Genomic DNA, 14,150 nt, shown 5'->3' on the forward strand with positions numbered 1-14,150 from the left:
TGCTGTGAGTATATCTTGATTATTTAAGTAATACCCAACTTTCCCCTAATCTCCTCCAGGACCAAGGGATAGATGCTTTGGTGATGACCTCAGACTGGTGCTATGAAGTCTTAAGATTTTTATTAGTGGATTCCTGACAGCTCAAGAATGTGTTGGCATAGTTTGGGTCCCTATAGAGAAAAATAAGTTGTGTAATATTTAAAATATAATACTAAGTTACAATAGTAGTGTACAAACATTTAATTATTAAATTTGCTTATTTCTTACCTGTTTTGTATATAACTCATTTTGATTAAAAATATGTGAGCCATTTTATTTACAACTGCTGATTTCTCATTTTGAACTAAAACTTAGTTAGAACAGTATACCTGAGATTAGTTAACTTTTTTCCAGAAATATGTACACTCAGAGGTATTGTTTAGATCAAGTGAAGAAAAATAATTTTTGAATACAAAGACTGTACTGTCTCTCAACTCCTCTAAGCATTCACTTCATCCTCTTTTCTCTATAGATGGCCCCAGGTCCACTTTCTTCTTGGCTTTGGAGTGTTCCACATTATCCTTAGCTGCTAAGTATTAATTCCAGTAGTAGTGTTACGGCTCTCCCCTTCCCAAGGATGCGTGCACATGAACACACACATACACCCTCTCTCTCTCTCTCTCTCTCTCTCCCCCCCTCTCCCCTCCTTTTCCATGTGTAGCAGGCCTAAATAAGGAAAATTAGAACTAAAGCAACTTTGATTCTGACAAATAGGGAACCTTGGGGCTTTAACATTTGCTAGTCCCTTTTATTAGAATGTTCTTTTCCAGCTCTTCTCATGGCTGGTTAGATCAAAGCTTAAATACCATCTCCTCCGGGAAGCCTTCCCTGAGTAGCTTTCTGCATCACGTTGTTTTATATTTGCTTCTCATTTGCTGACGGTGTTTTGTTTGCATGGTCATTGTCTCCTTCTACTAGATTACAGGACAGTTGAAACTGGGGACCTTATTGACCTTATTCACAAGTATGTCCCAGAATACAGAATCTTCATCTTCGCACCTACAATAGCAGGCTTTACTGCCTGCCTGTGGGAATTTGAGAGGTTTGTTATAAACATGGAGTTTACTTCCCACCAATTGGCACCTGCAATAAAAGGATAAATATTTGAGTGGTTTATCTGAGTCTAAAAGGATGTCTTGTTAATGGCCTTCAGGGCAGAAGCTTGTTAGTGTTCTCACCACCTATTGTCACCTATTTATGAAGCACGTGGTCACCCAAAATAATGACTGTGATTCACAATTAGCCTTACAGCTAGATGTGACCAGGGCGTGGTGAATGAGACATGAGTAGACGTCATGTGGGCCACTTTCAGGCTGTGCAGTTAAAATACAGGTACATGCCTTTCCTTTCCCCCTTTCTGTGTGCTGAAATGCGGCCTGGATGGCAGGGGCGGGAGTGACTGACTTGAATTATGAGAGGAGGCTTTGTGTTGAAGATGTTTGCCCGGAAAGATGGAAGAGCCATAGTTAGTTCACTGAGGGCAGTGTAAACACTGTATCAGCCCTGGACCACCGACCTGGTCCTTATGTGAATGAGAAATGCATTCCCTTCTTGTTTAAGCCACTATAATTTTGAGTCTCTGTGATCACAGCCAAACATTCTAATTAACATGGTTATCTTTTAACTGCAGTTTTCATCACAGAAGTTTGTGCTGTGAGTCTTGTAATTCTGATCATTTGTGATCTCATGGAGAAGTGATCAAAATAATGGAGGGTCTGGATGCTTGGGCTCTTCAACATCACTAGATTCTGGAAATATATAGATATAGATATTTGGAAACAGTGTATGAGATTTAACTTATTTTAATGCAACACTAAATTATTAGAGATTTAAAATTTTTTCCACAGAAATTTATGGAAAAAAGTCCCAGATGAAGGACATTTGGAATTAAAGAGACCTGAGCAGCCTAACATGTAGGTTCTTCAGGGGCTCATGTGATTAGACTCTTTTATTAATTCAAAAGACCTCTTACCCACCTCCCCCAACAATTCAGAACACTTGGGAGGCACTGTCTCACCTGTAGGTAGAATAAACTTTACTAATCTTCAAAAATATAAATCATCTCTTCATCACTTTCTCCCTTCTCCAGGGAAACCTCTGCCCTCTACTTCTTTGCCAAGAGAGGTGTCAGTTCCCAACAGTGGAGGGAAAAAGCTAAAACACCTTTTCCAAGAGAAAATATTCTGTTCCATTTCATATAATAACCATCTATTGAACACATACTGCCTGCCAGATAGTGAAGTTATAAAACCAAAAAATATATGGTTATTTGGATGTGAGTACAGTTTATTCTGTCATGTAGATTAGATATCAGCACATTAGTACCATCTGTGCCATTTTCAGGGCTACAGGACCAAGCAGGATTTCCTAGGCTGATCCAAGTACCTAAGTACTGCGTTTATAGTATTACCTCTATGAGAAAAGTAAGTCCTAGATTTTCATCCAGTATATAAATAAATTTATAAAAATCCAATTTATAAGTAAATTTTTTGAACTGCTGATTCAGCCTTGAGGACTGTATAGCAGAAGTTGGACAAGTTACAAACTTGACCTTGGTCCTACCGCTGGTAAGTGTCAGGGGCAGGTTAATACCCGGATGTGTCTGATACTGAAGGCGTGCCCTTCACTGCTGTGTATTGCGGTGATATTTGTCCTGGGGCAAGGCATCAAAATGACTGTTGGCCACTTTCTTCTCATACCCTACCCATGCTCGTTCTCAGGCATTAGGATAAAAAAATTTTCAAAACACAGCAGGGTCTGTATAACCCACTGATGCAGATTTCCATTTATCTGCATTTAAGCTGGTAACTTTCCCTGTGAGTACTGAGAGCTTTTAAACGTGTTTCCCACTAGTCTGTTTTTCATTGATATATCTATAAATTTGGCATCCAGGTTAGGTTTTCATCTTGAGTTTTGCTCTTGAGCAAGCCTCTTATTGAAACCTTATGAGACTCACACGTTTCTCCATAAGGATACAGCATCTCGATTTCACTTTTCTCTTGCAGAGTATTTTATTTTAATGTTGTTCGTCTCCCCTATCACATTAAAGTATTGTGTTTTTGAATAATAAAAGAGAGAGACAAATGGAAAAACAGAAAACAAAAAAAACCAAACCAAAAACCACCCGTGAACTTCTTATTCTTTTGCCCAGGGAGGGCGCATTGCCAGGTTTTGGAGTTAGGTGAATTCGAGCCAAGCATCTGATTAGAAAGTAAAGAATCGAATATATAGGCTAAGTAAACTATTCCTTTTAAACTGAGTTAGCTTGAGAAGCAGTGATATCATATATTATTCCAGCTGGAAACTAGAGCTAGTAATCTAGCAGAGTAATTCAAGGCTAACAATTTTGGTTCTGAGCGTTTTGTGGGTCTACCAAAAAAGTTTCAAATACAGACTTTATGCCAGTGGCCAAAGGCACATCTGGGTGTGTCTTCGCTTTGTGAAAAACAGGAAGGGTACAACCATCCCAGTTTGCTTGACCAAAAGGGTAATAATAATGGTTTGTGCTTCCCTGCAGTGACTGAGTCTCCATCCTGAACCACTCCGTCTCACTGTTTGTACTATGCTGGCCACCCCAACGGCTGCTTAGATTCTGTTTTTCTTTTTTAAGGGTTTTTAAGAATGTAAGGCAATAACACTGTCTAATCGATGTTTTCTTTTTTCTGCATACTTGTTCTTTTTTTTAACTTAATTTTTTAATTGAACTGTTGTTGATTTACAATGTTAGTTTTGGGTGTACAGCAAATCAATTCAGTTATATGTATACATACATATTTTTTCTTTTCAGATTTTTTCCATTATATGTTATTACAAGAAACTGAATATCGTTATCTGTGCTATACAGTAGGTCCTTGTTGTTTATTTATTTTATACATAGTGATGTGTATCTGTTAATCCCCAACTCCTAATTTATCCCTCCCTTGCCCTTTCCCACTTGGTAACTATAGTTTGTTTTCTGTGTCCATGAATGTGTTTTTGGTTTGTAAATAGAATTTGTTTCATTTCTTTTAGATTGATGTTTTCTTTTTATAATGTTAGTCTTGGAGAAACCAAGTCTTGCTTATACCCATTTTCAGGGTGTGTTGGGTGCAACTTAATGGCGGGTCTCTCTGAAGGAAGCGCATGCCTAGGCGGCTGGCTGACTAGAGGGCCCCACCGCTTCACTTCTGACTAGGGCTCCGAGGGTGCTGCAGGCTGGCTTGACATTACTGAGCACCTGGGACTAGACAGTAGGCTTGGGCCTGGGTGTGGATTTCACCTGTTTTCTATTTTTACCACTCTCAAAGAGCTAGATAGGATGAATTATTTATTGAGGGTTTTTTAGGGGGTGGGTAGGAGAGGACTGCTAGTCCTCAAAACGTAGGAGAAATCTTTGTTCAGGATCTCAGGTTTCTTGCTGGCGAGGGATAGCGTGAGGATTTGGCCAAGCCTGGTTTACCCGAGCACCTTGACTGAAGGTCTGTGCCTTGGTACCTGCTCTGCTGCTCCCATCTTTACTTCTGAGGTGATGGGCTCAAAGCAGAAGTGGAAGAGTGCTGAGTGGAAGCGGGCCAGTCTGTCTGTCCCTTGTTCTCCAGAAGGTGTTGGCGCTTGAAGTGATGTGTGTGAATGATGCGAATCTCCTAAAACAGACGTCCCTTAGTGGGAGTCCTGTATGTGGTGCTCCTCCATGCTCTCTGTCCTCAGTGTTTGCCAGGAAGGGCAGCACTAGCTTATAACCTGCAGGGTGGTGTTGCAGAGTCACTTTACAAACGTTATGGAAACACTGCTTCTGTAGGAATTGATGTCATTTTATATCTGTGCAGAAAAAAATCCACATCCGGGCCATTACATATGTGTTGTACCGTAGGTTTTTAACAGGAATCTTCCCTAACACAGTATACAGGAACACTTTTCTTACTTCTTTCTAATCTCCTGATTTTGAGCTCTTAAAAAAGTAGCAAATAAGCAAAACAGAATTGCCAGAAGCCTTTTCCAGGGGACAAAATGTGTTAAAAATGGATAGATTACCACTCTGCCAGGTGGAGCTATTTTTGTTATTATCTGCTCATGTGATTAAAAAAAAAATCTATTGTGCTTTGACAACAGAGTAAAAAAGATTCCTTTTTGTACTTGGTCCATGTAGAGTTGGTATAATCCTTTTTTTTTTAAAGTGAGTTGTTTTGTTTAGTGTGGCTGTTTTGTTTGATATATTAGTATGTGTTTGAAGTTTGTTTTCCTTGCAACATTTTGGATTCATAATTTTTAAATAGAAAAAAATGAGGAAATGAAATTGTAAAAATTTGGATTTGGCATTCCTGGTTGTTGACTCTCACTGAAAAATACAGAATTTTTCATCTGTCTTGTTAAATACTTGATACCCATACTTTCTAACTTTAATTTAGTTTTGGTAGAAAAACATTATAAAATATTAAAACATTATAACATTTATACATGTATAGTACATCAAGGTATTTTGGGAGTAGAAGGAAGACAACTGTATGAAACTTTAATATATGTAACATTTTTAGTTAATTAATTTTTAAGGTAACCTTTGTTTGATGGATTTTTTCTTTTGCTCCTTTTTAAGATTATAGTCTAAATGAACAAAAGAAAAGAAAAAGATACATTACCAGTAATCCCATAAATAAACTCTTTAGAGGAAAGCTGCATATTTAAATGTGATAAATACACTAACCAAGGCATAAGCAATCAGCACTCTTCTCTCAACTGACTAGAATAGTTTCTAATGGCACCCTCCTGATTTAAATCCTCCTTATGAATAATTTATATACTGACTGGGAAAACAACTAATTCAGTGTGTTCCTGCTTAGCTTAACAAAAGAATAGAGAGGGGGAAATAAAAAAGGAAAATAAAGACCAAAGTTTAGAAGCGAAAATATTTTGCTTTTGTAGAGGTGCTAATAAAATTACCTCCAAATGGAGATTATTTCTCATGTAGCCAAAACATAAAATCCATCTACTCTACCAACAAATATTTATCGAACACCTACTAGACACCAGACACCATTGTTTGGCATTGAGGCTGCATCAGCAAACAGGTAAAACAAGGTCTCTCCTATTATGCAGCTTACACTGTATAATGAGTAGAGTTAAGTGCAGTCAGCACAGATTTTGATCATCTGTTGGGTGTGAAGCATCCTATTAGATTTTAAGAAGGGTTTTTAAAAAATTAGTTTTGAATTGATGAAAGATGTATATCGTAACACCTGAATGGTTTCTTTTTCAGTCTGCCATAGCCCCCTTTACATGCATCCGTGCTAATACATATCATCCGTCTTCCCTGTCACAGCCACAGCAATACTGACAGACCAGCATCTCATGACTTACTTATCCAAGCTTCCCCTTCACTTGGAGTATAGCTACATGGTTTATAAGCTCACAGTGCATATTGGTTCAGTGAATGTAGTTCTTACAGTTAGTGAAACATTCTCATCTGATTTTTACCTCAAATTGATTTTCACCAAAATACCTAAGAGAGGTAATTTTATGGTTGAAGCAACGGAAGATCAAAGAGTCTAGGTGACTACTTCTGGTCACACGGAAAATAGACATGCTTTTATGCACATGTAAAAGAACCAGGAGTCACAGGTAAACCAGCTTTAAGAATATTAATTGGACCTAAACTTTCCTTTTTGTTGTGAAAGTTCGTAGAGGAGGGTACAGCTGATCATATCTAATGTAACTTGATCTAATCTTTCAAATCTATGAACCTTACCAAAAACTCATCATCTTTCTTTTGCCAAACCACTGCCATTTTCACCTTTCACTTTGTGAAATCATTCTGCAGTTTGTGCAGGATGTTTGTACTGAAGTTACAAGATAATTGATCCTCGTTACCACTTTGCTAAGTGCCAGGAACCGGGCTTAAGTGGTTTACATGCATTGTCTCATTCAAGTCTTACAATCCTAGTAATTGTTTTATAGATGAGGAAACAGAAGCTTGGAGAAGTCTCAGGCTGAGGTGACTGTAAGTGGTGGAGCCTAGATTCTCTCCTGACTCTGCCCAACCCCAAAGTCTGTGCTTCCAGGAATTGTGCTTCACTACTTCAAAAGGCTTTGTTGAAAATCAATAAGTGTTGTTGTCAAACTACATATCTAATGTAGGATGTGAAAGTCTGCCTATTTATGAGAAAATCATCTGTACATCAATTTATTGGAAAATGTAAACAAAGTCAGGCTCGTGATTTTTTATTTTTTGTGGAAATCAGTCTGTTTTTGCTTTATGAATAAGTAATACACCTTGTATTTTTTCCAAGGGGCAAGCCCCTTCAAGACGTCAAATTCATTTTATTTGTCACTTTTCAGTCATACATCAGGATTGATAAGTAACGCAACACACAGGAATAGAGGGGTTAGGCTCCCTAGAGTGAGCTCCAAAGCCTGGAATGTTCTAGTGTAGTGAGGTTCAATCCAAACAACAAGCAGTTTTTGACTTCTTGCAAAGACTTTGTATTGTTGCCTTCATTTACTTCAGAAACCTCAGCCATCTTTGTACGTACCATCCTTAGATTCTCATTGCTGGGAAGGACTTTAGCAGTCACCTGTGTAAGAATCCCTCTATGGCAAATCCTCTCTCCAGATTTGAATAAACTGTGTGAGTCTACTCAAGGCCTAGATTTCTTTCTAAACATTGCACACACAGACAAATTTTACTATTAGCTTTGAGGGGAAACATAATTAAGGCAATGGACTATTTGCTGTATTTTAAACCTCTTTATTTGAAGTTTTATGTTTGTGTCTCTCATAAATAGTGCTCTTTTCTCAAACTGTACTTAATTTTGCCATCTTTCTGCAGCTGAAATTACATTTGGTGCTCTTTTATGCAAAATTATTGAATGGTAGGAGGAATGATCTTTATTATTGAGGGACAGGGAATGCTCAGACTCAACAAAGAGGCCAGAAGAGATGCTCGCAGAAGCCACCCGGACTAGCCACATTTCCATTCTGGCAGCTGCATGTTCCATCTTGTCCCTCAGGAAGACAAGGTAGTAAAAAGACATGAGATGATCCAAGACATCCTTAACAGCTAGGAAATCCATGAAACAGTTTTCCATTAAGGGTAGACAACCTATAGCAAATATAATCATTTGACAACTGTATAAGGGGTGTTAAAAATAATTTCATTGGTGATAGAGGGGTTTTTGTAGGTTGGTTGGTTTCTGGTGGTAGAGATGATAGTTGTAATGAGATACTTAGCCACGGTGATCTTAATATGCATGCAAATCTATTTCACTGGCTTCTGTGTCATTGCATATGCTGTTTTCTTCTACTAGATCATTTTCTCTACTTATCCAGAAGACCTTCCCTTATTCTTCAAGTCCAAATTAGCTGCCTTTCCATGGGTGCTTCCCATCATCTCGTACTGATCACTTTGTCTTCTTATTGCCTAATTTATTTTTATCTTCTCAGCTCTCTAAAGGTAGGGATCCTGTATGTTTTGTTTACTGCTGTTTTTCCACCTGACACATAGTAGGTGTTCAATAAAAATTTCCTTTCAAGTTATAAATTTAATGCAGTGTCATTCAGAATTCCAGCAAATGATTTTTTTTAAGAATTTGATAAAGTTACTCTTAAAAATAGTCAGTAAAAACCTGGAAAATAATAATGTTGATTTAAAGACTCATCTAATTAGCCCACATTGATACTTATCAATATATAATGTCAATTATGTATTAATAATGTTTGTTAATATTTTCTAGTAGGTTTTGTTTTTTTTCTATTTGCCCTTTTAATTCAGTAATAATTACTATCTTCCCCATCAACAATGATTACTAATAATTTGTATTGCTACAAAATAGTTAAAAAGTAGTTGCTATAGTATTATAGAATATTAATAAATTTAATGTGTTTAAAGGCAGTACCACAAACCAATGGGAAAAGGAAGAATATTTAATAAATGGACAAGAACAATTGGTGGGGGATAGTTACTGCTGTATAAAATGGATAAATTAAAAACCAAAATCTAAAGAGAGCTACTATAAAATATTGGTAAGAATATATATTATCTGGGAGTAGGGAAGAACATTCCAAGCAAAAAAGCCATGGAATTAATGACAAAGGGGGAAAATCACCAGCTATAGTAACTATAGCTTAGTGGTTAAGAGAAAGGGCTTTAAAATCAGATGGTCCTGCATCTGAATTTTGCCCTGAACACTTACCAAGTGATCTTATGGGAAATTATTTACCTCATTAAGCCTCAGTCTCCAAATGTTTACTTCTCCTAGTTAATAAAAAATGTAAACTCAAGCTACGCTGAAAATCAATTTACCACTTCATATTAGCAAAGATTAACAACTGATAATTTAGTGTTGGGTAGAGTTCAGTGACATGCTCATCAAGATACATTACTCTTGGGAGGGTGAATTTTGTCGAAGCACTTTGGCAACATGATGAGACCCTTAAGAGTTATATCTTTCCTGGTAATTTCACTTGTGGTAATTAATCTTAAGAATGTCGTCAGAGATGCCGGTATGATTTACTTTATATGGTGTTCACTGCAGTTTTATTTATAATAATGAAAAATTAGGAGCAACCTAAGTGTTCCACAATAGAATGATAGAAGGTAGTATGTAGTCATTAAAAAGCAAGTTATTGAAGAATATTTTAATGAGGTGAGGAAATGTTAATCATGCAATGCTAATAGAAAGAGTTTAATCCCTATGGATATGGAAAACAAAACTGCATATATAGTATAACTCCAACCCTGTTAAATAACAACAACAAAAGGGTGAAGAAAGTAAGAGGAGTTAGGTACATAGACAAAATCAGAAGAAATAATGGAAACAAACACATGAAAATGATTATTATAGTTTTCAGTAAGTGGAGGATTTTCCAGTTATGTACTGCTGCACAGCAAATTACCCCAAAATTTAGTGGTTTAGAGCAAGCATTTTATCATATCTGTCCATTTCGTGTGGCAGGAATTCAAGCAGAGCTCAGCTGGGCAGTTCTTCAACTCTGCATGGCAGCTAGTGTGGTGACCTGGCGACATTTGGCTGGGAGAGGGGCTGAAATAGGGGGTCCAGGATGGCGACAGTCACATGTCTGGGCTCGTGGGGAACAGCTTGAAGGATGGGCTCAGTGGCAGTGCCTACACATGACCTCTTTACATGACAGCCTCAGGGTGACCAGACTGCTTACGTGGAGGCTCGGTCTTCCTGGGAGGGTGTTGCAGGGGACTGGTGGAAGCTGTAACACTGCTTATTCTAATAACCTAGCCTCAGAGGTGCCAGAACATCACTTCTTTTAACCAGCCCAGAGTTGAAGGGATAAAATTGGACTTCATAAAAGGAGGAGAAACAAAGAATTTGTGACTGTCTTTAGTCTACCTCAGTTGAATTGAGTGATTTTTATTTTCTTGTTTCTGTAAAGTCTAATGCAAATGTAGTATTTTTTGTACATTTGTAAGAGCTCTTTATGTCTATATATGCTAAAAGTTCATAACCTTGAATGAGATAATTCACATAAAGTACTTAACCGTGTGTCTGGCATAAATAGCATCCTCTATAAATGTCAGCTGCTATTAGTATCATCTTTATTCCTTTCTCATTAGAACAGAAGTGTGTTGAGGGGATTTATTCACAGTGGCTCATTGAAAAAGGCATTAAAAAAAGACACATTTTTTGCCTGGGCAAGCCAAATGAGATTTCACGAGCAGTTGACACTTAAACTATGTTTTGAAGGAGGAAAGGGAATTTACCAGTTAGAGAAGGGTGGGAAAGGCACTCAAAGTAGTAGGTAGTAGGCGCTACGTATTCAAAGACACAGAGTTCTGCTGTGTGGCGTGCTGCAGGACCTTTTAGCCTGGCAGGGTTCACATATAAGATGCACATTTGTGGAGAAGGGCAGAGGCTTGGGGAGGAAGGATTAAATTCAAGAGATAATCCAGAAACAGAACCTACAGGTTTTAGCAACTGATCAGCTGTAACAGTTCCTGGAGAGTTACAGCAAACAAAATTTATCTATTCACTAGTTAAAGCAATCTTACTATCTGTTCCTGATTCAGTTTTCTTTCTTTTAACTTCAACATGATTTGTTATGTGAAAAGGACAGAGCTCAGACCAAGTAATAAACTACACATGGATAAATTTCCTTTCAAACCAAAAAAATTAGGTTTTGTTGTTGGAGAAAATGACTGACTAAGCTGTACTTCTCAGTTTAAAATAAGGTGATATATATGTATGTATACATTTTTTTTTTTTGAGAAAGTCAGCAAAACTGAACATTTGTCCGTCATCTCAGAGTGGTTGCTCTTGCCTATTGGGCTTATTAGCTCCATTCTTTTGTCCCAGAGCTCTCATGCTCATATGCCATATGGCCTCCACATCTGGTGACCAGTCCATGCTCTTTTCAGGGGAAGAAAACAAAATTTCCTTTGAGGTACTACATAAATATATTTCTGTAGAATCTGCTACTGCCCTTGTCTGCAAATATCTGGGTCCCAAATTAAATGCACAAAGCTGAAATCATATTACTTTTCAAAGATAACAATAATTAAATCAGACACAATACAAATTAGGGCTTTAAACTTTTTGGCACCAGTCCTTTTCTTCCAGCTTATTACTTGCGATGATAGCCCTTTGATGTTTTGACATATCTCTGAAATCATGATTAAATATGGTAACGAAAGCTAGTACTGCCTTATTGTACTGGGCAAGTCATTCGAAATCAATATTATAGGAGAAAAAAATGCTATTTGGAAAAGTTCTTCTAAATTTAATAAATTTAATTTATGTTGAAGATTCCAAGTCTTTTTTTTCCCCCTCCAGAACTGTCATTAAAGTAGTTATCTCAATGTTGTTAAACCAAATAAAAACTTCAAATAAAAAAGTAAGTTCAAGATACTATTAGCAAATATTTATCACTTAATATTTTGAAAAATTTATCATAGTCAGATATCCACTGTCCCATGGAGAAGAAAAGACAATTAAGCTTTTTGGCAGCCACTTTTAGCCGTATGCTTTGCAGTCATTTAAAAATAATTTCTTTGGGGAATGCTTTGAGAGGAATGTTGAAGCACATGCATGTGCAATACTGTTGGTAACACAATCAGGGTTCTTTGTTTCAACACCAAGGATTTTATAATTTTCTTAACTCATTGAGTCATTGTTGCTTCTCTCACTGTTTTAGAACATGATTAAAATTTGTACCATTTTTCCTGTGTTTAAGAAACAAAGCAGGGAAAAGGAGGGAAGACATAATCCAGATAAGCTGGTTGTATAGAAAAAGATTTTCCTAAAGTGTTAACTGATGTTGTGAAAAGCTGTTTTAGTAATAAGCCTAATGGGAAAACAATGTGGGCAAGAAACTCGGTGACACTGAAATTTGACTCTTTCAAAGTAATGTCAGGTACCAGGAACAAAGGGACACAATGAACAGAATCAATCCCATGTGTTGTTAAACAGTTTTTTTGGTTTTGTTTTGTTCCTCTGCTGCCTCTTCTCGTAGCTCCTGAGGTGTAGACGGGGTGCGAGGACTGGCAGTGTGGCCAGCCGTGGTAGGGCTGCTGGGCTTTCCTGTTCTTCAGCTCCTGACTACCACCTTTGCAATGATGTTAATCTTGTTCTACCTTCCTTCTCCTGGTACTGCCATTTTAATCTTGCCTTATTTTTTCCCTAGTACAATAGCCTTGATTTGAAGTTCATATAAGTAATAAGTAAAAAAATAAGCAAGCAGTCAATGCAGTTGTAGTCTAAAAATTGTATCCCAAATCTGGAAAATATCTATTAGATGGGAATTCATATCAGAAGTCACCACTGAAGAAGGAGTTAGAGGTGGGGAGGCATAACCATATAACTGTTGTAATATTGTCAAGAATAGGTAGTTACTAGCAAGGCCTCTTAATTTAGTTGCTTCATCAATTAAAAGGGATATTATTTTCTTTTCTCCTTTCCTTGAGGAAACACTGTAATGATTAATATTACCTTACTTTCAGTCTCCAAGGATCAAGTCTCTTGATCTTTCGAAACCCCCTTTTCCTCGTTTGTGTAACTGGGGTGGCTTTGGGGTGGTTCTGGGCCTTAGGAATAATGTGTACACTGCACGAGGCCCAGTGCCTGCTAGGTCATGGGTCCTCCAAAGGTAGACTGCTCCTGCTCCTGCTCCTCTGCTGCTGCCACTAGGACTACTGTTACCTCCCGATTTGCCAGGACTTCACCAATACTAGTTCTGTTCCATGATTAAAATAAGAATCATGATACAGCTGAGATTCATTTGTACCACTTCCTGCGTGAGAGTTTGTTTTGCTTTATTAAGAGGAAAGAGAAGATAGCATTTCAAATAACCCTGACATGTAATTTAAATTAGGGTTTCAGTTTTTTTATTTTAGTAAGGCTTTCTTATTGATTGATTGATTGAGTGATTGGCTTTTTTTGTTGTAACAAAGCCTTTTTTTTTTTTCCAGACCATTTTTAAAATTGAAGTATAGTTAATTTACAATGCTGTATTAGTTTCAGGTGTACAGCAGAATGATTCAGTTATACATGTATATCTGTTCTTTTTTAGAATCTTTTCCATTACAGGTTATTACAAGATATTGAATACAGTTTCCTGTGCTACACAATAGGTCTTTGCTGCTTATCCACTTTATGTATAGTGATGTATGTATGTTAATCCCAAACTCCTAATTTATCCCTCTCCCCGCCACCCCTTACCCTTGCCTTCCCCTTTGGTAACCACAAGTTTGTTTTCTACATCTATGAGTCTATTTCTGTTTTGTAAACAAGTTCATTTCATCACTTTTTTAGATTTCACATATAAGTGATGTCATGTGATACTTGTCTTTCTCTGTCTGACTTCACTTAATATGATAATCTCTAGGTCCATCCGTGCTGCAAATGGCATTATTTTATTCTTATTTTATGACTGAGTAATATTCCATTCTATACATATACCACATCTTCTTTATCCATTCACCTGGTGATGGACATTTAGATTGTTTCCAAGGGCATATTTATTTTCTTAGAGACATTCTCCCTCCACAACAGTAGAACCAGTCAGAACTGGCTAAGTCTTTGGGACTTTTGTTATGTATGTGAAGCCTTGCACTTGACCTCTGAATCATCAAAGATTGAATTATGGTTAGTAAGATGTTATTATTAACTGCTTTA

General features: G+C 37.2%; 1 protein-coding gene across 2 annotated transcripts in view; it reads left to right on the forward strand.

The window, feature by feature from the left end:
- Positions 1 to 14,150, forward strand: part of SCFD2 (sec1 family domain containing 2) — a 357,920-nt gene that overhangs the window by 75,285 nt on the left and 268,485 nt on the right. The window lies entirely within an intron of this gene.

This window comes from Camelus dromedarius, chromosome 1, assembly GCF_036321535.1.
Source record: "Camelus dromedarius isolate mCamDro1 chromosome 1, mCamDro1.pat, whole genome shotgun sequence".
Classification (NCBI taxonomy): domain Eukaryota; kingdom Metazoa; phylum Chordata; class Mammalia; order Artiodactyla; family Camelidae; genus Camelus; species Camelus dromedarius.